Below are 27,129 nucleotides of genomic sequence, written 5' to 3'. Positions count from 1 at the left end.
TAGGACATAATAAGATTACCTTTTTTTTTGGGGGGGGGGGGGGGGGGTTTATATGCTTAGAAATTGTAGTATACAACATACTGCAAAAATGACAAAAGTTTTAAGTGGCATCATTTCATATTAGAATACTCAAAAAGAGATCATAGCAAAACATTAGATTGGTGCATGTTTGTTAGATATGTGCATCCACTGGGCCTCCCTTCTACCAGAGAATGTTCGATACAGGCTGGCAAGTTTCCGCATACCCTCCTTGACCCCTTAGGTCCCCCACTGGGTCATCTTCACATATTAGTACGTCACTCCAGCGCCACCTCGGTACTAGCGGACCAGTAGCACTTCTACCGAAAATATCCAGGCGCGGGGTATCCGGTCCTTAAATTTAATCGACGCCCACGCATTTCGAATCTGGGCCATCCCGGTGGAAACAAAACTCCGTTCCTTTGTTTCACTTGCTTAGCAGCCAAATGGAGCATACTGCATAGATTAAAAGTTGTATTGGTATTGACCTGGCCATTTGCATCCTTATACAAACAAATTTAGCAATAGAGACATTAAGGATTTCTATGATGAGGTTGGGGATTAAGTAGGATTAGATTGGTTCATCCATGATAAGCCATGTTGTGTGATGCTTAATTTATTTTAGTCCAGCTATTCCATAACTTGATTGGGGCTCGATTGAGTAGGACAATATATGATCTGAGCTCGATGTGGTTATCATTCTTGTTATATTTCGAAGCAAATCTAAGCAATAGGTTTAAAGGATAGGAGTGAACTGAAACGAGTTGGGACTAGGCCAGGTCTAGAGTTGATCAAAATTCGGGCCAATCCGGGCTCTACAGCAGAAATTAGGCCCGATGGCTATGCCTAGGCCCGGCCCGGCCCGACTGTCGGGCTTAAATTTTTGTTCAAGCCCGATATGACTTTATAAATTTGGTTCTAGGCCCGTCTAGCCCGGCCCGAACTGACAGGCCCGATTTCTTTTTTGTTTGGAATCTGAAAATGGGCCAGAATGGCCCGACTAGGCCCCGTTCGGTTTTTTTGGTCGGGCCGCTTTTCTTGCCCATGCCCCGACCTATGGGCCTTTTTTTAATGCCCAAGCCCGAAAAATTTCGAACCGAGCTGAGCGGGCCAGAAGGCCCGTGATCAGCTCTGGCCAGGTCCCACCCAAACGAGAAACCCACATCCATTCATTATTTTTCCTCATTTTGAGATACAAATATCCTAAGTGTGTATTTTACATCACGTAGATTTCTTTTATTTTGATTATAGAGGTTCGGAGATGGACTATAATATGGTTCATATTAGAACCGTCAATACCTCCACATATGTGATGCTTCCCAATTATTTTAAGGAGGATGGTTCTCCTTATCTTGTTCTCTACTTTCATGTTGGGATTGGAAATGATTCTAATGTATTAGTATTAATAAGATCACAATTTGAACCAATACCTACTATCGATGATACGATATAGAAAAGATGAAGAAAAAAATTCTTGACTCCATATCTCTCTCTATCAATCATAGAGAGAGAGATTGAGTTATAATAGGAGATACTACTTACAAGTCTCTTATTTAAGCCAAAGAAGAGCAATAACATGTATTGTTGTATTCCAATTGAAGGAAAAAAATAATTCAAAAGCAAAATTGGCCTCTCGAAGAGTCGCATTATAAACTGATAACAAAACCAATAAGAACGTATGAGACTCTTTAAAAAAGAAAGATGCATGCATTATTTTTTTTAATAAAAAATACATGCATTCTTATCTTATGATAGATAATTATTTTTGGGAGAAGCGATATTTTTGGGAGACAAGTGCATCTACAAAGTTTATCACCAAAACTGAGGACTTTTAAGATGGCAAGTGCATTTTAAAAAAAATAATTTTTGAAAATATAGATAAGCATTAGATTTTCTTTTATCATATGAAGATTTCCATTTCTGTTTCATTGCAAAATTGCAAGGAATTCATTCTTAATTTCTTTTTCATACGCTGAAAAAATAACTTGCGAGGAAGCTCATCAAAGCAGATGCAGCACGATACGATCCTTCTAATCATCACCGTCCTATCATCCAAACACCCGCATATACACGTAAATGCGGACACGTTTATCTGCCGTCAATTTTCCCTGTCCAATGGACGCCATTTCTTTCCAACGTGACGGGCTATATGAACCGGTTGGATTAGTTTTAATTTTGTATGGACGGTAGATACTTCAGTCGCATAGAACGTTCTATGCTACTCGTCAGAACAATAGTTAGCTTTTTCAGTGATTCACTGATTCCTACCGCGAGAACCGGAACCCTAGAAATATCGAAACGCTTCTTTCCCGCTCCGCCCTTCTCTCCGCTCCAGCAGGGCGTCAACCCCCGGCTTCGCCGCCTCCCCTCGCCCGCCAGTTGCCGGACTTCCGTCCTTCTGCAACCGGGTTTCTCTCTCCTTCAATCTGCCCCGGCTTGGCCTCCGTCTCTCTCGTCCGCATCTGATTCCCTCACTGGTACGCACTATGATCTCATTCTCGGTGCAAGTAGACAAGATTACGTGTTTGGGGTTAATTTTTGAGCTAGACTTTTACTGAGATTAGCTAAGATGCTCTCATATTTTCACTGTCTTTCCTTTTGTCGTTTTCTCAAATGTCTTGTGCCCTTTTTTGACCCTCAAGGCTCCTTGCTGCCTGAGATCAGGGTTTCTGGGTGGTGCAGTTGATTTATTTATTTTTGAAGTCGGTTTCTTTAAATGTCGAAATCGTTTTCTGATTTCATATGGCATCGATATCTTTAAAGCAAGATCAAAATTTGATCTTTTTGTTAGGGGAGGTGATTTCTTCTAGGATGGGTGTTTTCAGTTCGGGTTCAATTAATATATATATTCTTAAATTTCGCGAGGTGATTTGATATGGTTCGGGTATCTTCCAATTGGATTTAAAATTTGATCTTTTTGTTATACGAGCGATGAATCCCGGTTATATATATAAATATTTTAGTTGTTGCAGTGATCTAATGGCTACACTTGGAGAGACTGCTGCTACTGAGTTCCTGCGGCGGCAAGGTTTCTTGATTAATGGGGTAGGCACCCACAATGCCTGTTTCTTCCACTATTTTCTTGTGTGCTATATTTTTATGTTAATTGTTCTGGAATCTCTTCTTTATCTGTTCCAGGGATCAAGGAGGCCTAATGTTCTTCTGCATACAAATTCTTGTCCAAGGAGGTGTCGTGGCAGCTTTGGCCACAAAAGTCATCCTGTGTTAAATATTAGAAGAAGTATAACACCAAGGTCCCCTCTCTTGTTGAAGCCAAAAGCAGTGGTTTCCAGAGGCTTGCAGAGTCAAGTGGCTGAAGAGTCTGATGCATTGGAACAGCCCCCTGAGATCATACACTTCTACCGTCGCCCCCTGATTCGAGACCAGTGCTGCTGCAGAGCTCCTCAGGAAGGTCCAGACGAAGATTTCTGGTCAAATCATTGATATAAAGACTGAGCAGTGCTTCAACATTGGATTGACTGGTGTCTTATCAGGAGACAAGCTTGCAATACTTAAGTGGCTTCTGCAGGAGACTTATGAGCCTGAGAATTTACAGACAGAGAGCTTTCTGGAGAGGGAGGTCTGCAAAGGTGAAGTTGTTGTTTTAGTTGAGGTTGGTCCCCGCATGTCCTTTACTACAGCATGGTCAGCGAATGCTGTATCAATTTGCCAAGCTTGCTCCTTGACAGAAGTAACACGCATGGAGAGGTCAAGAAGATATCTTCTGTACCTCAAGGCTGGCAGCAGCCTATTAGATGAGAGCCAAATTAATGATTTTGCAGCCATGGTTCATGATAGAATGACAGAGTGTGTTTATCCCCACAAGCTCAAATCTTTTCGGACTAATGCTGTTCCAGAGGCTGTTAGTGTGGTTCCTGTCATTGAGAAGGGAAGGGAGGCATTGGAAGAAATAAATTTGAAAATGGGTCTCGCATTTGATGAACAGGATCTTCAGTATTACACTAGACTTTTTAGGGATGTTTTTAAACGCGACCCCGACAAATGTTGAACTCTTTGACATTGCACAGTCCAATAGTGAGCATAGCAGGCACTGGTTTTTCAACGGGGAACTTGTTATAGATGGGGAACCGATGAACAGGACATTGATGCAGCTTGTGAAGAGCACTTTGAAAGGCAAATCCAAACAATTCTGTCATTGGCTTCAAGGATAACTCAAGTGCAATTAAGGGATTCCTGGTAAATCACTTGCGTCCAGCATCACCTGGCTTGACATCTCCATTATCCTTGTTGATGCGCGAGCTTGATATCCTGTTCACAGCTGAGACACATAATTTTCCTTGTGCTGTGGCTCCTTATCCTGGTGCAGAGACAGGTGCTGGAGGGCGCATTAGGGACACACATGCAACTGGAAGGGGTCCTTTGTTGTAGCTTCTACAGCTGGATACTGTGTTGGCAACCTTCACATGGAAGGCTCATATGCTCCCTGGGAAGATCCAACTTTCTCATATCCATCAAACTTAGCTCCTCCTCTACAGATATTGATAGATGCAAGTGATGGTGCGTCTGACTATGGGAACAAGTTTGGAGAGCCTTTGATTCAGGGCTTCACGAGGACTTTTGGGATGAGGCTTCCAAATGGAGAGCGGCGTGAATGGCTGAAGCCAATTATGTTTAGTGGAGGAATTGGGCAGATTGATCATGCTCACATATCAAAGGAGAACCAGAAGTAGGGATGCTGGTTGTGAAGATTGGAGTCCAGCATATCGGATTGGTATGGGAGGTGGTGCAGCTTCAAGCATTGGTCAGTGGGCAGAATGATGCAGAACTAGATTTCAATGCGGTACAACGAGGAGATGCTGAGATGGCACAGAAGCTGTATCGTGTGGTCCGAGCTTGTGCTGAAATGGGGGAAAGCAACCCTATCATCAGTATTCATGATCAGGGAGCTGGGGGAAATTGTAATGTTGTGAAGGAAATAATTGATCCTCAAGGAGCTGAAATTGATATTCGATCTATAGTAGTAGGTGATCAGACCATGTCAGTTTTAGAGATATGGGTGCTGAGTACCAGGAACAGGATGCATTGTTAGTGAAACCCTGAGAAGCGAAGCTTACTAGAATCTATCTGTGAAAGGGAAAGAGTGCTATGGCAGTCATTGGTACCATCAGTGGCAGTGGCCGTATTGTCTTAATGACAGCTCAGCTGTCGAGCATTGTCAGTCAAATGGACTCCCCTCCCACCTCCTGTAGAGGATCTTGAGCTTGAATAAAGTACTTGGAGACATGCCTCAGAAGTGCTTTGAATTCAAGCGGGTGCCTTTGGTGCAAGAGCCACTTGATATTGCCCCTGGCATCCCATTAATGGAGACTTAAAGAGAGTCTTGGCACTTCTTCAGTTTGTTCCAAACGCTTCTTAACAACAAAAGTTGACAGGTGTGTAACGGTCTTGTGGCACAACAGCAAACAGTGGGGCCTCTCCAACTTCCACTTTCTGATGTTTCTGTTATTGCACAGACATACACAGACATGACTGGTGGTGCTTCTGCCATTGGGGAGCAGCCATTAAAGGGTTTACTGAACCCAAGATCTATGGCAAGATTGGCTGTTGGGGAAGCCTTGACCAATCTAGTCTGGGCCAAAGTTACTTCCCTCGGTGATGTCAAAGCTAGTGGTAACTGGATGTATGCTGCAAAGCTTGATGGGGAAGGCGCAGCAATCTATGATGCTGCAGTTGCACTCACAGAGTCCATGATTGAATTGGGCATAGCAATAGATGGGGGAAAGGACAGTCTTTCTATGGCAGCTCATGAGGTGCGAGGTTGTCAAGGCTCCTGGAAGTTTGGTTATTAGTGCCTATGTTACCTGTCCTGAATAACATTGACTGTGACTCCAGATTTGAAGCTTGGAAATGACGGTGTTCTGATGCACATCGATCTAGCTAAAGGGAAGCGTCGTTTAGTGGCTCGCTCTTGCCCAGGCTTTTGACCAAGTGGTGACAAGTGCCCCTGACCTTGATGATGTACCTTACCTGAAGAAGGTTTTTGAGACCATTCAGGAGCTTCTTAGTGAAAGATTAATTTCTGCTGGTCATGACATCAGTGATGGTGGGTTTATAGTTTGTGCTCTTGAAATGGCTTTTGCTGGAAATTGTGGTGCGCAGTTGAACTTGAATTCCCGGGGTCATGATCTTCTCCAAGTACTTTTTGCAGAAGAGCTTGGTCTTATTATTGAGGTCAGCTCGCAGAACACTGATACAGTCAGGCAAAAGCTTGAAGCAGCAGGCATTTCTGGTGAGATTATGGAAAAGTTACTGCATCACCAGTGATTGAGTTGTCGTTGATGGAATACTTCAGCTGAAGGAGGAACTTCTTACCTTAGGGACTTATGGGAGGAGACTAGCTTTCAGCTCGAGGGGCTCCAAAGGTTGGCTTCTTGTGTGAGACTTGAGAAAGAAGGCTTAAAAAGCAGACAGGCACCTTCATGGGCACTGTCTTTTACTCCCAAGTTCACGGATGGGAAAATAATGGCTGCAACTTTGAAGCCCAAGGTAGCTATCATTCGTGAGGAAGGGAGTAACGGGGATAGGGAAATGTCGGCAGCATTCTATGCTGCAGGATTTGAACCCTGGATGTTACAATGTCTGACCTTCTGGGAGGGAAAATTTCTTTTAAATGAGTTCCGTGGGATTGCATTTGTTGGTGGTTTCAGTTATGCTGATGTTCTCCGATTCTGCAAAAGGATGGTCAGCATCCATAAGGTTCAACCAGCCCTTTGCAACAATTTCAGGAGTTCTACGATCGGCCAGACCACTTTCAAGCCTTGGAGTATGTAATTGGGTGTCAGCTCATGCTCTCCTTGGATGGGTACCTGGGCTGATGTTGGCGTTCCCTTGGTGTGGGTGGAGATGTTTCACAACAAGGTTTATCCACAATGAATCTGGTCGTTTTGAGTGTCGCTTTACAAGTGTCAAATGGGGACTCTCCAGCCATTATGTTCAAAGGAATGGAGGACACTACATTGGGTGTTTGGGCAGCTCATGGTGAGGGAGAGCATATTTCCCTGATAATGGTATCCTAGATCGTGTTCTTAAGTCTAATCTAGCCCCTCTACGGTATTGCAATGATTCTGGCAGCATTACAGAGGTCTACCCTTTCAATCCAAATGGTTCTCCTTTGGGAGTTGCAGCTCTTGTTCTCCTGATGGAGGCACCTTGCAATGATGCCACATCCGGCAGCGTTGCTTCATGATGTGGCAGTTCCCTGGTATCCAAAGGAATGGAGGTTGACAAGAAAGGCCCTAGTCCATGGTTACGGATGTTTCAGAATGCTCGTGAATGGTGCTCTCTAAAATAGGTACTTTTTTTAATGTCTTCCCTTATTGATTTGTCAACTCATTTTCTTTTTTTCAACCTAAAACACTCCTTTTCTGCATAATTTCAGATCTTTATCTGGTGACATCCGTGTCCACTGAATTTTTGTTTTGAGTGTTTTAGAAAACTGCTTAAGCCTCAAGGTTGGATTAGATTTGTTCCTCATAAATGTTCTGCTTTTAATGTCCCTGATATGTCTCTAATTGGTCTAATTACAATTTTCTGCAGGGATCTGAATCTTAGACATGGAACAAGGCCGAGAATGCTGGTTCTGTTAACTTCAAGCTCTTACTCTCTTGCTGTTAGTTTCAGTTTTGGTACTCGAGAAAATGTGAGTTCACAGAGACGTATGCCAAGGATACAACAGGAGGAATTTTTGATGGAAGAATCGCGCCTTTTCACTTGGTTCTGATTGCGAAACTCCTTTTTGATACATATAGAAAAGACGTATTCGAGAATTTCTTTTTTCACGTTTCTGTTCTGTTTGTTCTGTTTCTGGGAACTAAACCCAGGGGTTTCAGTAAACATTATGTGCTTTGACATACAATAATAGAAATATGATCACAGCAAGACATGCTTGTTTTTTTCTCCACCTCTCTTCTGAAAACAATTTTTAGAACATAAACAAACAGTGGCTGATTGATTTATCATAATATTGTCATTGGCTGATTTTTTTTTTTTTTTTTTTGAATCTATCAATTTTTTTGTTGTTTCTCAGATGAAAGATATGTTGCTTTATGATTTTTCTATGATAGAAATAGTATTTGTTCTCAAAAATATCATTCTAATACAGTAAAGGATGCCTTACAATGCGGGGTTCGTAGATGATGGTCGATTCAAATATGCAATTTATAATGATGAAAAGGCAATGTATCACGATGCTTAGTGATTGTTCAAGGTCTTATTTTATGCTTCCAGAGATTATCTACTCATCTGTGGAACTGTGACAAGTTGGAATTGAAGTTTCGAAGAACTCATCTTTGGTTTTCTATGACCAAGAAACATCTGTTAGATTGGCAATTTTACTTTGAAGTTTTTTTTTTTTTTTGTCCGTATGGGTAAATAGATGGATCCAACCTCAAAACTGTCTGAGCAATTTCTAAATTGAGAATCTTCCAGTTGCACATGATAATTCTGTCCTAATAATCTGAACTAATGTTCTTGAGTACAATTGTAAAAGACTCTTCAGTTGTGTGGACTTATTCATGTAATGTGTATATGTATTATTAGGTGTTACATGTTTTTATCTGCCTCTCATGCTTGCTGATGTTTATGCGCTTGCATTATCAGTTTAAACAATTAGTTACATCTTTTCTTTCATTTTCTTTTATTTTCCAACATTTCCCAAAGTGTTCCGAGATTTTAAGACTTCGACAAATATTCTACATTTCATTGAAGTTTAAGTTTTTCTCATGTAATAGATATTCATTTACGTGACACTGTTATAACAAATGCTACACCCAGGAAACGCTTTGTGAAGCTCCTAGAGTCTGAATAAGTTAGCATTATGGTTCATATGATCAGTTTCGGTACCTGTACTGATATCATGCTAGTACCGTGTCAAATATGAGTCAGTTTTATAGTACTGACACTCGGTATGCCTCCCATATTGAGGATCTATTCGCTACTAGAATGGTACAGTTTGCTTTGTATTGCATGGTACATTCTTGAATGGTGAACCATGGTTAGCATAATTTGGCAAAGAATATAGTTTCTTAGATGTGTGAGTACTTATGTCCTAAACACCTATGGTTCTCTAGCCAATGTATGAACCGCTTATGATTATAAGTTTTAAGTATCTGTTCGACCTGATCATGCATAAAGTTCTTTCTCCAAATGTGTCTTCATTTCTACTTCTTAGGGTATCCTTAAAGCTTATACAGCATGTTATGTTAGCTTTTCGCCACCATCATTTCTTATTCACTTTATTGCATTTGGAATTCAACTTAAAAGCTTTTTTCTGCAGTCATATATGAAATGTTTTTAATATAAAAACACTGCTCGTGGCATATTAGTTAGGAGAAAGAAGCGATTAGTTCTAATCTATTTAGTTCTTTTTAGTTGATCTGGGCTGCTATAGGTTAAGCCTAATAGTATGGAGAAAGCTATGATAGTCATGAGATGCTATTGTTTTCAATGAGCATATAACTTTAAAATGGATAATAGTTGAGCTAAATTATCTGAAAGCAGATTGTTTGATGGATTGATCTTATTGAAACTGTGGGAATATCTGGTCTGGTCGCGTGGCTAAAAAGGCTAGTATAGGGAGCAATATTCTATATCTTATTGAACAATCATTCATGGTTGACTGAATATCCCCACATAAGGTGCAATGTACTACATTATATTGTTGATATTTCTGTTTTTGGTGGTAGCAATAGCAGTATGACATTGTAGGATCTCAATTGATTTTTTTGCCCCACACATAAAAACCAGCAGATATTTGTATTTCTAACCATGCATATGTAGGGGGTGGGGGTTGGGGAATCTCTGTTGTAATGAAATTGTTGTTAGAGAATACACAAGCTATGAGTTGCCTTTAGCTGAACACTTGAATCTACCTTTATTATAATTTGTGATGCAAAGTTTGATGCCTCTATCGAGTATGATATGAAATTTGGGATCTAGTCCTATGCTCCTGCTGGCAGAGATTTCTGCTAACACATCCATAGATTACTCTCTAACTTGGGTCTAACTATGTGTCATTAAATCAAATTTTTTTGTCTCATCCGCTGATTTTTATTTTTTATTTTTTTTATGAATGGATTCTGAGTTTACCCAAACTCATCAAATGGCGCACGCCAAATATCTCTATTTCGAGAATTTAGCATTATCTTCCTTTGTGGCACCCTTTTTCAATTATTATGCCTTCACGTGCTGGAGTATAATTGTGTTATCTGGAGAAAGCATCATCATGATACTAAAAGGCTTATGTATAGTTTATCATTAACTTCCATTCCTTATCGCTTAAGGGCAAGGTCGTCCTGAAATCCATCCATCTTATGAACCTTAATCTTATGTCCTATTGCACGAGAGCCTATGTATTGTCGTATTTCCTCTTGGACATGTTTGCACATCTAGGTGCATTACGTTTCTTGTTCTTTCCTCTAGTAAACACCCAAAACTCTTCCCCCATATGGGCAGGTTTTTTTGCTTGGTTTTAGTTCCGATAGCAAGGGTTGCTGTTGCTATTCATTCTGCTTGAACCCTTAATTTTTTTTGAGGCATGCCACCTCTTTAGCTGTCTTTCCAATTTTCTTTCATATAGAACAAGGTCTACACTCCTATAACCCAGTTATGTGGTTGGTATGGACCCAAATGGGACTATCTGAAACAGTGAAACATTGCTTTCCCTAAGAACAAACTACACGTGCTGTAGATTAAGAGTTACTGAAAATTTAGAGCCAGGAACAGTTCCTGGGCTCTCTGTGTTTTTGACTCTTCTAATGCAGGTAGCGATTATCTAATTTTATGAAGCACATGATATATGTAGTATATATACTGCACCTTGCTAAGTTCAAGTTGTTTGTCATAAAATGACACATTATTTTATGGAGTACTCTTGCTTTCCTTACGACTTAATTGGTTCTTCTTTTTTTTTTTGTGGATTGCTTGTGATATCACTTTCCTTTTACATGATGGGAGATTCAGAGTTTGTTCTAAATCATATTATTTGTTATTTAGCATTCTTTTGTCAAGCAGTTTATGGCTTTGTGACTGAATTGGACTAGAGCACAATGGGATTGGGTTTTATTATGGCAAGCAATCAGTTGTCAAAGTACAATTTTTCTCCTCTTTCTTTTTATTTTGTCTTGAATAATCATATTAGTTTATTTCCTTCTATTTAAATACTTTTCTTGTAGCACAAGGCAGGGGAACCAAATATTTGATTTTCACAAGTGCATGGTGGAAGCACTTGAAGCTGATCCTAAGAAAGTTGTGGTATGAGGTAATTTAAATTGTGTTTAGACCATTCATTCAGTTGCAGGTTAGTTTTTATTGCATTTTATTTTGGCAATGACCCTCTCTCAGTGGCAGCAGTTCTCATTGAAGATCATGTAACATTTTATGTGATTACCCATGCTTTATATTTGTGATCCTCATTAACAGCAATATGCTTTCTTTCTGTTACCCATCTTTGGATCTTTACGGTCATTTCCTTTTGCTGAATGTTAAAGGTAACTTCTACCTCAACCCCCTTGGTGAACATCGTCGATACGCATTGAGCATGAGCCAATTTTATAGCTGCTGCTGATTTCAATTGAATGACTAGCTGCCACTAATTTCAAGTGAGTGAGACAGAAAGTATGTGGTTTTGGAGATAAAAAGAGGATTGGATGAAGTGTTATTGTTTGATTAGCATTCAAGAATTGAGGTCTTCTGAAGATCGTACGTCGCAAGGCAGTTGAAGGTATTTGTAGTTCTCTCCATCTATACTATTAACAATTGTATCTTGAAGTTGATTAAACTCACCCTTTTGGAGGGGCCTAACAAGAAACAGGCACTGCTACAAAATTTCGGCGTTTACTTGCGATACATTGAGTTTGAATTACATTTTTCTTACCAAGGCCAATGGTGATTGAGGCTTTTCTTGTGGCATAGAATGCTAAAGTTGGAAATTCTTGTTTTGGAATTACACCTGTTGCAGGATATATAGCACTTACCTAGTAGCTAGTGGCTGACTTAATCTCACACGTGTATGGCTTGGCAACTTAATCTCACACGTGCATGGCTTGGCAGCAGCTGTTGTTGGTGTTATAATTACATACCTCATTGATCAATTACACTGCTTGAATAAGGTTGCATCTACCAAATAAAAACTGATATATCCTACAAAACTCTCTCTCACTCTCGCTTGATCATCAAATAAATTTGGTGGCAAACCTGGACATTGTTGGGTTGAGCTCGGGCCAGGGTCTGGCCAACCTGATTTGGACTTGGAGCAGGTCAGGTTGCAGGCCTAGCTCCCAAATCTACTGCAGGTTTCTTGCACTTAGCTATCTTAAAACAAGAAAGGCATCACCCGGCTTACACTTTTTTTCTGAGAACGACTAGCCTGCCTGCTCGTTTAGCATCAAAACCACATTAAGAGGCTGTGGTTTGGGGTTCATCCAATCAAATGAATAGGTTGCTTAAGTATACACTAATTTATAGATTTGTAATGATTCATGAATAATTCACAGCCTAATTAATGGTTAAATACTCCTGGTTTTTGTTGAGGCTGTTCGCAACTGCTGTAGACTTGTAGCCCATATCCATTCTTTTGTATGAATTGTAAATTAACACCTTTTCCTTTTATCCCCCTTCATGATCTTTGGTATTTATTGTTTTCTTTTGCTTAGTTTTTTCAAAATATAATATTTTGGCAAGCTGAACCTTCACTTATTGAACTCACAGGATTGGTTCCATCCTGTGAGTTCTCATGACTTTGGAGGTTTAACTCAAATGTCGCCCAAGAAAGTTTACCTGATAATCCTAAATGTCTTCATAAAATTCCAAATATTCGAATCCATTCAAGTAGTTGTGGCGAGATGAAAGTCTCCTGCATTGTTCTGAACGAGAAAAAGAAGTGAGGCAACCTCTCGACTCCGAATCTCTCATTTCGACCATTATTTTTTGTTTCTATGACTTTAAAAATAATTGTTTCGAAAAAGTAGTTGCTTCAGCTAAGCCATGCCATTTTTTGATATTTCTTTTTGGCTTCTTGTAAAAGAATGTTGAAAACCCCGGGACTCCTTCATGTTATTTTTTGTTCTGGTACCGTTTTCATCTTTTTCAAACTTAGGTGAAAAGCCCCATTTCGAACAAGTCATTTTTCTACAATAATAAATATTGATATGAGGGTAGTTGCATCTTTCATGGAGCTAATCAAGATGGATTCGTAACAAAATGTGCCAGGATGGAAACCAGAGCATCTGTTCTCTAGATTATTGTCTGGCCAGAGGACTGGAACAACTCAGGGTAGCAATTGAGTTAGCACACTGTAACAATCTTATCTATGAAACAGTCTCCCTAATTGAGGGTTTTGCAGCCATTTATACTATTTGCTTTCCTCGCATAATTTTTTAGAAATTAATTTTGTTTTTGCCGCTGTTGGACCTGGATCAGATGATCATAAATGAAAGTTCATGCGAAGTAGAGCAGACATTTTTGAAAAGCCATTCTTGATCAACATATTTTTCAACAAGAGGATCGAACTAATACTTCAGCTAATTTGTTCTTGGCAAAGAGATTTGAAGAAGCCATCAAAGTCTAGTTGTCCCTGAAAGCATGACTACTGAGAGACTGAAATTGACTTATTCTTCTATATCTGTAGTATGGAAAATTGGAAATACCTCGAAATCGAAAACATGCCCTAAAGGAAAATGTTTCACAGTAACAGAGATTGAACATGGTCTAGAAAGGGCTTATCGTCGATATGTTTAAAAGTCATTACCACTAATCCACACATTTATGTCATGGCATATTTCAGATTAAGACACTACAAGTTGCATGATAGAATATATATAGGGAGCCTAAGGCTAGAAGTGGAGTTGGTAGTGGTAAAGTCATCACCCCTAATGCACACATTTTTGTCATGGCATATTCATTTCAGATTAAGACACTCCAAGTTGCTTGATAAAATATATGTAGTGAGCCAAAGGCCAGCAGTGGAGTTGGGAGAGGTGCTTACAAAATCTCCACATCCAACTCTTACCTTTAGGGCACACAGACAGCTCATGCATTCTCCGACCGAGAACTTGGACTAGATCGCAATGTTTGTACACTTCTTAGGCATGCGCAAGAACATGATTGCAGCTCAGATCTATCTAGTTTCAAACCCCTATCATGGCTAGTAACCTAAGAGATTGCCCAAGCTTAGCAAGACATCTGGAACCAAAACAAGTAAAAGCTCTAGAAGATTAATGCCGACTAGAGACATATTAAGCTTATTGGTGAGAACATGTAAGTGAAATAAAGTGTCAATGCTAGCTTTCAACTATAACTGTCCAAAAATATGAGCATGCATCTCTATATAGGCTCCAGACTCCTCTCAAGACTACAATTCTAGAAGACTGCTCAAAAAAGAAAACGATACCCAAGTAAAAAAAGGACTTCAGAAGATGGTCAGGTGCTATTATCCCAAGTCATTTCAACTAAGTTAATTGGCAAGAACAAATGAAAGGAGTTCGAGAGTAGCTTCAAAGATAGCTCACCAACATAGCCTATTTAACCTCCTTTCTTGATTGCTAACCTAAAATGTCTTCCAGATTAGAAGACACATCCAAGATGAAGAAAGTTAATTTAAGCTCTGGAAGATGATAAAATGTCTGCACCTCGGATATTTTAATTCATCGGTGAGATAGCGAACTAAGTGAGAAGCGATGCTAGATCTACATATGTTGTAACCTTCTCTCTTGACTACCAATATGAGATACTAACCAGACCAGAAGTACATGCCAAACAGTGAGAGATCCTAGAAGATGATAAAATGCCATATCTCTAAATTAAATGTCTTCCAGATTAGAATGCACATACAAAGGAAAGAAAGTTTAACCTCTAGAAGATGGTAAAATGCCCACATCTCGGACATTTTAATCCATCGGAGAGAAAGTGATATGGAGTGCAAGAGTATACCTACGTAGGCTGCAACCTCCACTGATAATAATCTCCTTTCATAGCTACCGATCTGAAATACTTCCAAAGTAGGAAATACATGCCGAACCAAAAGAGACCCTAGAAGATGATAAAAATGCCCTAAATTCATTGATGAGAACATATATATATATATATATATATATATATATATATATATATATATATATATATATATATATATATATATATATATATATATATATATTAATAAGAGAGGTTTAAAATTTCAGTGATAAGATCCACTTCTCGGCCCTAGCTAAAACTTCTATCATCCTCCATGGTACTTCAGCCACAAGCAGACTAACGGAATGCCTGCTTGAGTTTGATCAGTCCTACCACCCGAAGAAAGACAATGCTGCAATCACATGCCTGCATGGTACAAGCATTCCATTTTTGAACTCCCTGCAGACAGCTCTCTCTGCAAGTCTTCAACCAAGCATGGCATCATTATTTTATGTCCAGAAGTCAAATAATGGAATTATAAGATCAAAAGAAAGTCCCTTCTTCCTTATTATCATCCCAAAATTATAACATAGATTTGGAGTATATCCAAGAAGAATAAGACTCAACACATGATAACAATAGCCATGAAAACTGATAGAAACTTAGTGGAACTACAAGCTTAATCTACAATAAGTTTTCACCCACAGTTACATACTTCAGCAGTCTCCATATGTTGGAAAAGAGAAGAAAGATATGGAGGGGACAATGGATCAGAGCACATATAAGTACACGAGCATGCCATCGATCACTTGAAAACTAGTGTAATCCCTACCAACCTCATGGAGGGGATTCCACTCCCAGAGCTTGTCTGAAATGGTTGGGAATGGAACGGGCAGTGTACTGAAAGGAAGCAACTGGGGTTGCGGTGGCAATGGGAGGAATTGGTTGGGTTGTTGGTTCATGTAGTTTTGGTTGCAACCTACTAACCTATTGAGCTCGTCCATCGTAGGACTGACGATGGAGGAAGTAGCAGAAGTGAGGAGGGGACATGTTGGGATTAAAGCGTTCATATTCTTCGGATGAATTGTAGTACCATCTTCTTCAGTGGACGTAGTTGAGCTCAATGAAGCTACTGAGGCTGTTGATCCATAGAGAGTAGGTTTGTGCAACACCTGTGCCGACATGTGGGCGTTGCTTCCACCTCCCATTTTGTGTGCCTTCTCCATCATTGGCGATGAGAAGTTTCCTGCAAACGTTTGGAAGCTTGGTGGTGGTTGATGGGATGAACTGTTTTTCTTATCTGGTCCGGTCCCTCTGGATGAGGAGGCCTTAGAAGAGAGCACGCCCGGGGGTTGACAGTGGTCATCGACCCCAGCTCTTTTATAGACCCGGCAGAGCGAGATTTCGGCCTGCAAAAGAAATTCCAATCAGAACTCCACAACAGAAGAGGAAGAAGTATCCGAAAGAAAAGCAGAAAGAGGACGAGGGAGAGCATGAGGCTTTGTTACAAAACGAAGCTTAACGCATAAAACGAAACTGCAGATGTTAAAGTAGAAGAAGGAGGAGGAGGAGGAAGAAGAGCTCAACTCGAGGTAGTTACAGCAGCAGCTAGCAGCACTAGAAGAAGAAAAGGACGAGGAGGAGGAAGAGGACAAGAATAGGAGGAGGAGGAAGAGAAGTTGAAGTAGAAGAAGTAGAAGAGCAGGAGGAGGAGAGAAGAAGAAGGGAATAAGAGGAAGAACGGGATAGACAAAGGAGGCGGAGGAGAAAAAAAAAAATTGAAATAAAACTTGGTTCACAAAGAGCAACAGAAAAATCTAAAACAAAATGCATACTTTGCAGAAATAGCGGCTTTTATGAAATACAAGCCTTCTTACTTAGAGAAGGCTGATTATAAGAAACTTACGAAGGAGAAGAAGAAATTCGGCAAGGCCTTGTCTTCTCCTTCTCCTTCTCCTTCTTTCTGTTTCTTATTAAGCCTAATTCTTCTCTCTGCCCTAAAAGCAAACATCGGATATGAAAAGCTAACTCAAGAAAAAAGGATAACAAAGTGGAAAGAGGATCCTGCAGCTCCGAAGGGAGCCTTTTTATTTTATTTAACTATTGCTTCGATAAGTATATTGCGACAATTTAAGCAACAGGTCCAGGTTAGTTGGGCAGCAAGACGAGGAGGAAACCCTCCGTCACAAAACCAAAGGATTTCTGTCAAACAAAGAACAACAACAAAATAAACTTGGAGAAAAATATTTGGAAACCCTAACTTGCCGTCAGCGGTTCATGTCCAACCTCAACAGAATTTTTGGGACTACAAGTTAAATGCTGCACATTTTTAAGTTTGATGGAAGATTATATATAAAAGGAACAATAGGAGGAAGAACTTCTTTTTCTTTTCTTTTTTTCTTTTTTTTTTCAGAAATGAACGAAGAGAAATCTTAAAGTACCATGCCTCTCCAGTGTTCCAGATAACCAGAAAATCAGAAGTTTCGTTCATTCCTCCTCACCTCTACCTCCTACCTTACAAGACTTGGGAACTGCTAATACTTTTGAAGACCTAACTTTCTCAAGTTTACCTTCTGATACCGATCTATCTCGTTGTGTGGCAAACGGTATTCGTTCATGATCCAGCTAGTTCGGATGCCTTTTGGAGCCTTCCCAGAGTAGAAAACAAGTGTCTTCTTCAATCCAATCGACCGATGATTCTCAGCTCTGATCATCCTGTCGGCTCCAGTAGCCTTCCAGTAGCCCGACGTCGTCACCCGATTGGGCCGATCGCCATTTCTGTACTTCCGGTCTCTGGGGACATAAAAGAACCATTCCTTCTCCCCAATTGCAGCCAATGCTGTCATCAAATTCATATTATCCACAAGAAAACAAAGAGAGGATTCATAAACTAAAGGTTTAATATATATGAATAACCAATTTTCAAAGTTGTGTCCGCCACACATCAAAAATCAACAAAAAAGATACAAGGACAAAACAATTGAAGGGAAGATGGAAGAGATCATTCTAAAGGGGAAAAGGAAGCGGAGTGGCAAACCAGGAAGCTCCCATGGGTCGTAGCGGTAGAGATCGAGGAAGGTTATCAGCTCGACGTTGAAGCGTTTGCCCTCAACCTTGCGCCTGAGGTAGGAACTCGATGAGCTCCTCCTCGGTGGGGTGGAAGCGAAAGCCGGGCATTACAAGGTCATGCTCGTGATCATCCTTGCCGTCGCCTGCACTCATGGCTGCTATAATTGCCATAAACTGGTGCGCTCTGGAATCATCACACCCTTCACCCTCTCTCCTACCCTTTAAATACTTCTGTCCAATTAGTGGTTTCTTCCTGTTGGAGCGGTGCAAGTGGTGGGCAAGATAAGAGTTGTTGTTAAACTTGCACAATACTAAGATAAAGATCGATACGTGTATTAATTGTGATTACTACTAGACTGCCACCACTACCACTATGATTGCTCTATCTTACCCTCCATTAATCTACTTTCTATACAACACCAGGGAGTGGAGCAGAAAGGATATATAGAGGGGTTAAATAAGGCTCTCAAAGCTTGGGGTGGGCCTACATGAAGGGAGGGGTGCATGGAGGAGTTAAGGACGAGAAAGAGACCTCATAATAAGAGGAAATGTTGGCGGTAGCCTCTTAACTGGTGATTGGTCCTCTCATCTACTTTGGTTTCCACCCCTCCTCTCTCCTCCTTGGCATGTTTTCTGCCAGTTCTTTTTTTCTATTATTATTATTTTATTTCCTCTCTTTTATGTTAAAAATGGAGCACGGTTCTCTACTCGGACTACTCTTGTTACTCTGTTGACTCCCTAATAAATTCTAGTTTTCGGTTCACTGTAGTCTTTCCCTCCCTCGCTACTTTCCAAAAGTCCGACTCCCATACATGCATGCATTCCTTCATGTTCCCTCCACATGGACTCTGTGATCCCTTGTAAGATGCCTTGCGTCGGAATGCCATGCAAGATGCTCAAATGACTGACACCTGTCAGAGTTTAGTTGGAATGTTCAGGTGACGAGCTGAGATGAAGCCTAATTTCTACTGCAGCCTAGGGTACGAGAACTGTGGAATCAAGTGAACCCCGTGACCCCTTTCTGTGGGTCCTCTCAAAGATGACCTTCTGAGCAAACCCTTTTCTCTATCCTTCTCTCTCTTTTATGGGTTCGGGCTAGCTGGTCGTCTTCCACAGTATCTACTGTTGGATCTCATAATACATAGATTTTAAAGTACCTACATTCATCTTGATGCATAGATTTTTTTGATGAAGTTTAGATTTTATTTGTACTCATTTAAAACAATGCATCCGTGTGAATTAAAAAATAAAATATAAAAAAAAAAATAGAAGGAATGTGATAAAATAAAGTTTATAAAATAGTTCCTATATTAGCCATATATTATGGCGATCCAATTAGCAGCATTATATGATATAAACATATATTATTAGAAGAAGCCCTTGGCCGACGGTTATATGAGCCGATGGACGGGAAGCCCCAATTAAGGACCTTTTTGCATTAAATGGACCCCTCACAAGTTGGGAACGAGGGACCCCTCATGGCCCTTCCAGCCCTCTCTCCACCACTCATGCATCCATCAGTCCTCTATCTCTTCATGGCTAACCCTTCTGGGATGCTGACACGAATGTAAATGATTCCCATCGGAGATCATGGGACGCTCCAAACCATCCCCATGCATGGAACCCTCACAACTTTTACATCCTCCTCTTTCTCTTCTCATGCGAACAGTCCATCCTTGAGGAAGAACAGTTATCTTAGCTCCGACCATATTATTTTTCTATTGCTTGTAGAAACTGGTAGAAGCAAGAGAAATTCCACAAGGATCTTCTACATCTTAATTACTATTGGATGTGCATCAACTCGCCATATAATATTTCAATGAAAGAGACCTAGTCTTAACTAGAAGAGGTGATAAACTCTAAGGATGATGCTAGAAGACAAGTTCTGCGCGAAATTTTCGAGTAGACCCCGGAGAAGTCTCTTTTCAACAAGACTCTCAGCAACCTATATGTCAAGATAACTTGTGATTATTGAGATTTCTAAGCATATAAATATTTTCCTGTTTCTTTATTCATTAAAAGACATGGGAAATGTCTATGTGAAATAAATGAAGAAAACAATAAATAACTGGTTCAAAATATTTGATGGTTGGCTAAGCTCATGCCCTAAGCTCATGCCTAACAATGATCTCAGACGTTACTAGATCGGCAGACGATAGTTAAAATACATTATTTAGGCCAACTTCATTATAACATAAATATGCCGCCTTCAATATGTTAAACAACCCAAGATCTCGTGTAGACTTTGGTATCAACATGCATACAAATGACTGCATCCAACAAATTTCAAGAGTTAGGTGTCATGGCCAGTTTCACATAAGTCTTGTTTAGTAGAATTTTAACAACTGCAGGTAATGACAGTGCATGAGGATACAGTCATGGCTTGTTCTTTATTTTTCTTTTTTTATTTTTTTAGGTGCAATGGAGTACACAATTGATATCATGCATGTTGACTGTTGGATTAAACTTCATTACCTTTGGTTTTTAATATAATTTCATTCTTGCAAATTACTATCTTGACTATCATCCATGTATAATGTTTACAAACTACATACTTCAATTTTTTTTTGTACATCTATATGCGTATGTTTCCTCAAAAAATAAAAATAAAAAGAAAGAAAAAAGGAAAAAAAAAACTATTATTGCCTCAGCTGCATTCGTATTAAACAGTTCTTTTGATAGGCGAGAAATCCCAAAAGTCATATATGACCCATTAAGCATGTCAAACTCTTTGAAATTCTTGACTTGGACATAATCGAAATCGAGTCATATGGGGGCGGCATAGGGACACTTTTTCGCCATTCATTTCCATTGAGGGCTACATCTTGTGGCAGCTAGCCTTAGGATTTTCTAGTCTTCTCTCATGGCTTCATTTGTCTTTTGATAATCACATCCATGTTTTAGTCTTCATACGAAGTTTAATTCTTCTCTTTGGCATGGTTCCTTGATTTTCTATATTAATTTGGTTCTTATAATATGGTATAGTCCAAAACTTGCGCTCATGACTCTGACTTTGACTTCCTCTTTGTTTCGTTTGGGAAGGCTCCTTCTGGCCCGTTTGCTTCTGTATTCGTTTCATTTTCTAGATTGAATTAGAAGGGGTTATATTCCCAAACTTATATGAAAGAGAAAAGAGTTGGGGGGGGGGGGGGGGGGGGGGGGGGAGGGGAAGGGGGAGAAGTTGGGAGGGGGAATCCAAACATTCTAAAATTGCGCCATAATCTAAATGCTTGCATCCATACAATGCATCTCTATTTCGTTTTGATCAAAGTCATTACAGAGCACAGAACAGGAAAGGATAACAGGTCTGATCTTGTCATGATTCCATGTTAGATTACTACGTAGGCTTCACACATATATATGGATAAATGAAATGCGGGCCAATTTTGACCTTAATTAAGCTGTTTTTGTGTAGCAACTAGATTCTACAACAAAATTTAGCAGAGATCCCTAGACAAATATCTTTTGCCTCATAAGTTTTCCCTCTGCGTGTACTAAAAACATGCATGAATGTTCATGTACATGTATTTACAAGCAGATATGTGCATATATACATACATGCATACATAAATACATATATGCATGCATATGCACATACATACATTATATATATATATATATATATAGAGAGAGAGAGAGAGAGAGAGAGAGAGAATATAATTAGTAATTTTCAGGCATGTTATTTTTATGTTCGCTGTATTCTCCTTATAATATTGAAAATCCTATATCATAGTAATCTTAGGCCCCAAAATTGTCTACACAAATTAACCTTACTTGGTGCTTCTAGCAAAATCTGCTACATACCAGCTTGAAAGAATTTTTTATAACTTGGGCTGTAGACCAATCGTTGCCTTGTTCTAAGCTTATTAATTTGCACACGTAACTAACTTACTTGGATGCCAAAATGCTGCTTAATATGGTGCAACGCATGTGAGGAGGAGGATGGATCGCCATGGTCGAATCCAATTAATTCAGGTCTAATTTTTCTTTAAACTAGTTATATTGATACCCTAGATAGCCAAACATTACAAGCAAAGGATGTAAAGTTGGTTCTAGTCGACATGATTAAAAAGAAAAAAACGACAATCAACATCGTTTGCTACAGTTTGTGCCATTGAGATAATGATGATATAAGCCATCAGCAATAAAAATTATCCTTAATCTAAGAAAGTAATTTTGATGTTGTATACTGAACTACTTAAGCCATAGTTGAACCATTAAAGATTTTAAATTATGGGGGAGTGATGGCATGACATTTTTGGTATCACATCAAATCCTTAAGATTAGCCCATTGGTCGTGGCATATCGGTTGGCATACACTATCAGTGGTCCTAAAACTGACAATCTTGCATGTTAGCAATTGCCTAGACTTGCCTCTACTTTTAGAACTGGTAAACAGGATCAAGTCGATAGCATAAGAATCCATGTTTTTATCACGAATGCCAGTCAATTTGGCTTCAATGAACTTGCAAGAGGGACAATGTTTAGATCAAGTTTGTTTCATAATTCAGAAAGTTTGAGATAAGATGAAAATATTTACATATTAACATTTATGACTTACATATTAAGTACCGAATTAATGCCGTCTAGAAATTATCCTGAATTTTTTTTTTTTTTTGTGTGTGTGTGTGTGTGTGTGAGAGAGAGAGAGAGAGAGAGAGAGAGCGAGAGGGAGAGAATGCAGAGAATTTGTGTTATGTTATTCCTATGATTGCATTAGTTTTCTTCTAGATAATCAACTGTTGATGTCATGTATTGAGCTCATAAAGCAACTCATTACAGAAAAAGGCAACTAGGGATGCATCTACGGCTTTGATCAAAGAAGCCAATTTAGTGATTTCGGTGACTTCGGCGCATGCATCATATCAGCCAGGTTGGTGATAAGGACAATGCTGTAGATAGATATGGGATTTGGGATCGAGGTCACTGGTAAAACCACCTTTGAATTCTCCTTAGATTTGTTGGTCCCCGGAGGGCCCATAGCTGTCTCTTCGGTTCAGAGGTGACCACCCAAAAACCCCAAGACTGTTTCCGTTCCAAGGAGGAAACGGCAACTCGGAGGCAAGAGTTCAGCAACCCACTTCAGCATTCATTCGTCCATGTTTTAACACTACCAGTTCTCATGCAACATTGTCGGCCTTGTTAAGTTTATTATATAGTCCAAGAGCGCAAACCCTAATCGTAGTTGGAGACCATGGAGTAGAGAAAAAAACCAAACAACCAATGTGAGACAAGTTTATATTAAGCAGAATACAAGGGTATTTTTAATATGGCAGTCCAATGTGCACATATTAATAATTTTTTTGTATTTTATCTTTGGATACTTTTATGTTTATGTGATACTGTATTTTAGTTCATATTTATGTTTGCATATATATAGTTTTTTTATACTGATTCAAGGACTTTATTTTTTAAAAAAAATAAAAATCAAATTAAAGGCCTTCAAGAGAGCCGTTATAATTTTTTCTGAAGTAGGATGAAAGACAACTGTGACAGTTATTGTTGAAATCACCACCTATCCCAAAAACTTAAGCTTTTGAGACAGATGGTGATTTTAACATGATATCAGAGTAGAGGTCTTGAGTTCAAATCTCGTATCCGCACTCTTTAACTCCATTATTAAAAATTTTACATGTTAGCCTCACCCATTATAGGGAAGTCCGGCCTACATGTGAAAGAGAGATAAGAAAATATAAAATATATAAATAAATATACCTCATCCTATCAGCTTAAGCTTTTGAGACAAGTGGTGATTTTAATATCATATTGAAAACACCACTTAAGATAATAGAATAAAGTAGATTTATTTATATATTTTATATTTTCTTACACTCTTCCTCATATGTGGACCAGACTTTTCTTTAATAGGTGAGTTCAAAATATAAATTTTTTTAATAATGGAGTTAAAGAGTGCCGAGACAAGGTTCGAGCTCAAGACCTCTTCTCTAATACCATGTTGAAATCACCATTTATCTTAAAAGCTTAATCAACTTAGAGGATTTCTCTCTCTCTCTCTCTCTCTCATTAGAAATAATTTGTTATTATTTCCGTGAGCAGATACCACCTCGTCGTCTGCTAAAAAGACAGTTTTTTTTTTTTCCTATCATTTCCAAGCAAGTGGGGGATGGAGACTGATGGAGCCAAGCGAGTAGATCTCGTGGACTGGATCATTTTGGCGGCCAAGAAGACCTTGCTTCATGTGACACCTTCTCTCTCTCTCTCTCATAAACTTTACAAAGAGAAAAATACTAAGCTTTACAAAGAGAAAAATAATTGAAATATGGTGTTAGCGGCGTGCTGCACGGGTATTTCAGTCAATGCAAGTGGGTTTCGTGATTTCATTGCACGCCGACCGACCGCGTCATAGCAAGCGTTTGGAAAGGCTTGGCCAGAAGATGCCAAGTTAGGCCAGTCCTCCTCCTCCAAATTTCAACTCCTCCTGCAGTGTTGTTTTGTTTTTTTTCACTTCTACGCTGGCATCAACCAAGTTTGGATCTTGCATGCATGGTTATCGATCTCTGCAGAAATTTCTTCGCTGGCATCAACCATGGCGCATTACAGGGTTCCATTCTCTCATTTATGACATTATTGCCATTTGGGACGAGGATAGATGCCTCAATAAGGGTACATATTAGTTGCGGATCAGACAAAAGAATAGAAATTTCTTTGCACGTGCGATAGCGTGCAGGGTTGCTCCGACGCGCTCGCCATCATTGACACCGGGAGGTATTGAACTTGACTTTAAAATAAAAAAAAAAAAAAGAAGAGGACGTCGATAAAACCAATTGCAACGATGGAGAAATCTCCTTACAGCATGTTCGATGCGAGATGACAAAGTCTAATCAGGCGGTCGTTGAAATCCATTCATCGAAAAGTCTTCAATGAAGGTGGGGCAGTTGCCAGAGAAGGAGGCACATCAGATCCCTCTCTTCCTAGGCTACATCACCATCTTGACCAGCTATAACAACCCAGGACCTCATCCAAAATGGCTAGCGAAAAAAGTATTATTTGGGTTCTTTGATCCTGTATAAGTACCCAAGATTTATCCAGCAAATAACCAATGTGAGACTAAACACACACCCGCATGGATCCTCACATACTCCCTCTATTTAAGTCCTGACGCCCTCGTCAGGCTAAGGGTTCAAATCCATTTAAATCTAATTACAAACACTATGATCAGCCTATGGTCAGCCATAATGAATCTGTGTTATAGTGTCCCCTAGTCCACATAGGTTATGGGCCGAGTCCACTCTGATATCATTTGTAACAACCCAGAACCTCTCCCAAAATGGCTAGCCGAAAGGCATTTTTTGATTTTTTTGATTCTGTATAAATACCCAAGCTCTACCCAGTAAATAACTGATGTGGGACTAAACATATGCCCACACAAATCCTCACATCGGCTACTCCAAGGATACGACATACTCACAAACCCTAGAAATCCAAAAGAAAAGGAGGAGAGGGAGAGAGAGAGAGAGAGAGTAAAGAGAAGAATACGGAAAGAATAATTTTCAAGGTAGAATTTTACTACTTGATGAAAAAGATAATTACAATAGGAGCTCCAATAGAGTATTTATAAGTAGTACAGGTGAAACCATTTTCTTCTTTTTTTTTTTTTCTAGTGTGTGATTCCTAACCTTATTATAACTCAAATAATTCTAATTATAAATCTTTCTAATAACATCAAAATTTCTCAAAAAAAAGTTTATTAAAATCAAAACTTTCTAAAGTTTATTGACATAAAGTTTCCTAAATATCTAGTCGGTGCCCAATGTGAAGCGATACCCATCGTGGGGCCCAAATCTATGCATCCATCATGTCAATCTTAGACACTACGCTTCTCTAATTGGAAAAGACTCATCATCAAGTCTAGATTTTCCTGATCTTTAGGGTAAGTTTGAGAGAAAAGCTATGTTGAAAGTTGCAAACACACCATAATATTCAGAAAGTCCAATTTTGTAAGCACTGCCGTTGATGCATTTTAGAACTTTGAAAGGCTTATTTTCTCGAAGAGATAACTTGACATTCTTGGAAAAAAAAAAATGATTTTTCTTTAAGTGCACTCAAACAAGCTCACCTTCTTTGAAGACAACATGTTTCTATGCTTGTTGGCATGACGCTAATACTTTGCTATTTGTGCACACTTGCTTTCAGTGTTCATTGCAGGAACAACAACAATGTAGATGAATTGGACAACCAGTAGCATCTAACGCGGTCGCGTATTCATCTAAAAGTAAGATCCTGGGATTCTGAAATGCTCACCAACCACTGTATCAAGGCTTTCTGGCATCATATCAATCATTCATCAATCATGCATCTCGGTGCACCACCATAGAAATCAGCAGTTGTGATTGGCTGCGTGCACGGTCCTGCCTTATCCACCCGAATCTTAGACTCTTCACGCTGACACCATCTATCGGCACCTCACCAGCCTGTGGGCCATAGAGATTCTTCACCCTCAAAAAAATCATCCCTCTTGGCATACTTATTTATCACATCGTGGAATGCGACATTCCGATTCTTCCTGTAGTGTGGGAGCCCTCTGTAATCTGTTCAATCTCTTCAAGCACATCTTCATAAAACCCTAGCAACATAGGATCATGCATGACTTTGAAGCGAGTGATGTCAAAATCCTGTGCATCTTCTTCTTTGCCCGATGTAAGCATGGAAGCTTGCACGTAATGCATGAGGATGCCATCATAAATTTTGACGTCGCACAGAGCCTTTGGCACTAAGTCCTGGAGCTTCTGGATGTTTAGGATGAAGTCTCTAACTTTGAACAATCCAATGCTGAAGGCAATTTGGTGGAGGAAAGTTCCTTTAACTCTTGGATCCCAAGGGCAGGCTATTAGCAGAAATTTTTAGGGCCATCAAGGCAGCTCTCGGAGGACTGCATGGATGCACCTTCCATCAGCATTGCCTATGGCTTCTGGACTCTCCAATATTATATGATGCAGGACTAGAGAATAAGATAATGACCAAACTATTCTTGAATTGGCATCATTATCTTCATCCCGGTGCTGGATAGATGAATGTCCATTTGCAGAATTAAGCAGACATGGAAAGGCATCAACTTCATTAAAAACGTAGCAAGTTAAGCCAGACATATGTCCTCATGAGAGATACTCCACC

At 39.6% G+C, this 27,129-nt stretch overlaps 2 pseudogenes; one reads left to right on the top strand and one right to left on the bottom strand.

Moving 5' to 3' along the window:
- The first annotated feature begins 2,301 nt into the window (after positions 1-2,301).
- LOC103706086 lies at positions 2,302-11,910 on the top strand (annotated as a pseudogene).
- Positions 11,911-15,458: 3,548 nt separating this feature from the next.
- On the bottom strand, positions 15,459-18,419 carry LOC103706123 (annotated as a pseudogene).
- Between the last annotated feature and the right edge of the window lie 8,710 nt (positions 18,420-27,129).

This window comes from Phoenix dactylifera, chromosome 1, assembly GCF_009389715.1.
Source record: "Phoenix dactylifera cultivar Barhee BC4 chromosome 1, palm_55x_up_171113_PBpolish2nd_filt_p, whole genome shotgun sequence".
NCBI classification, from domain to species: domain Eukaryota; kingdom Viridiplantae; phylum Streptophyta; class Magnoliopsida; order Arecales; family Arecaceae; genus Phoenix; species Phoenix dactylifera.
Note: the sequence above shows the minus strand (reverse complement) of the source record. Positions and strands in the feature narration are given on the sequence as shown.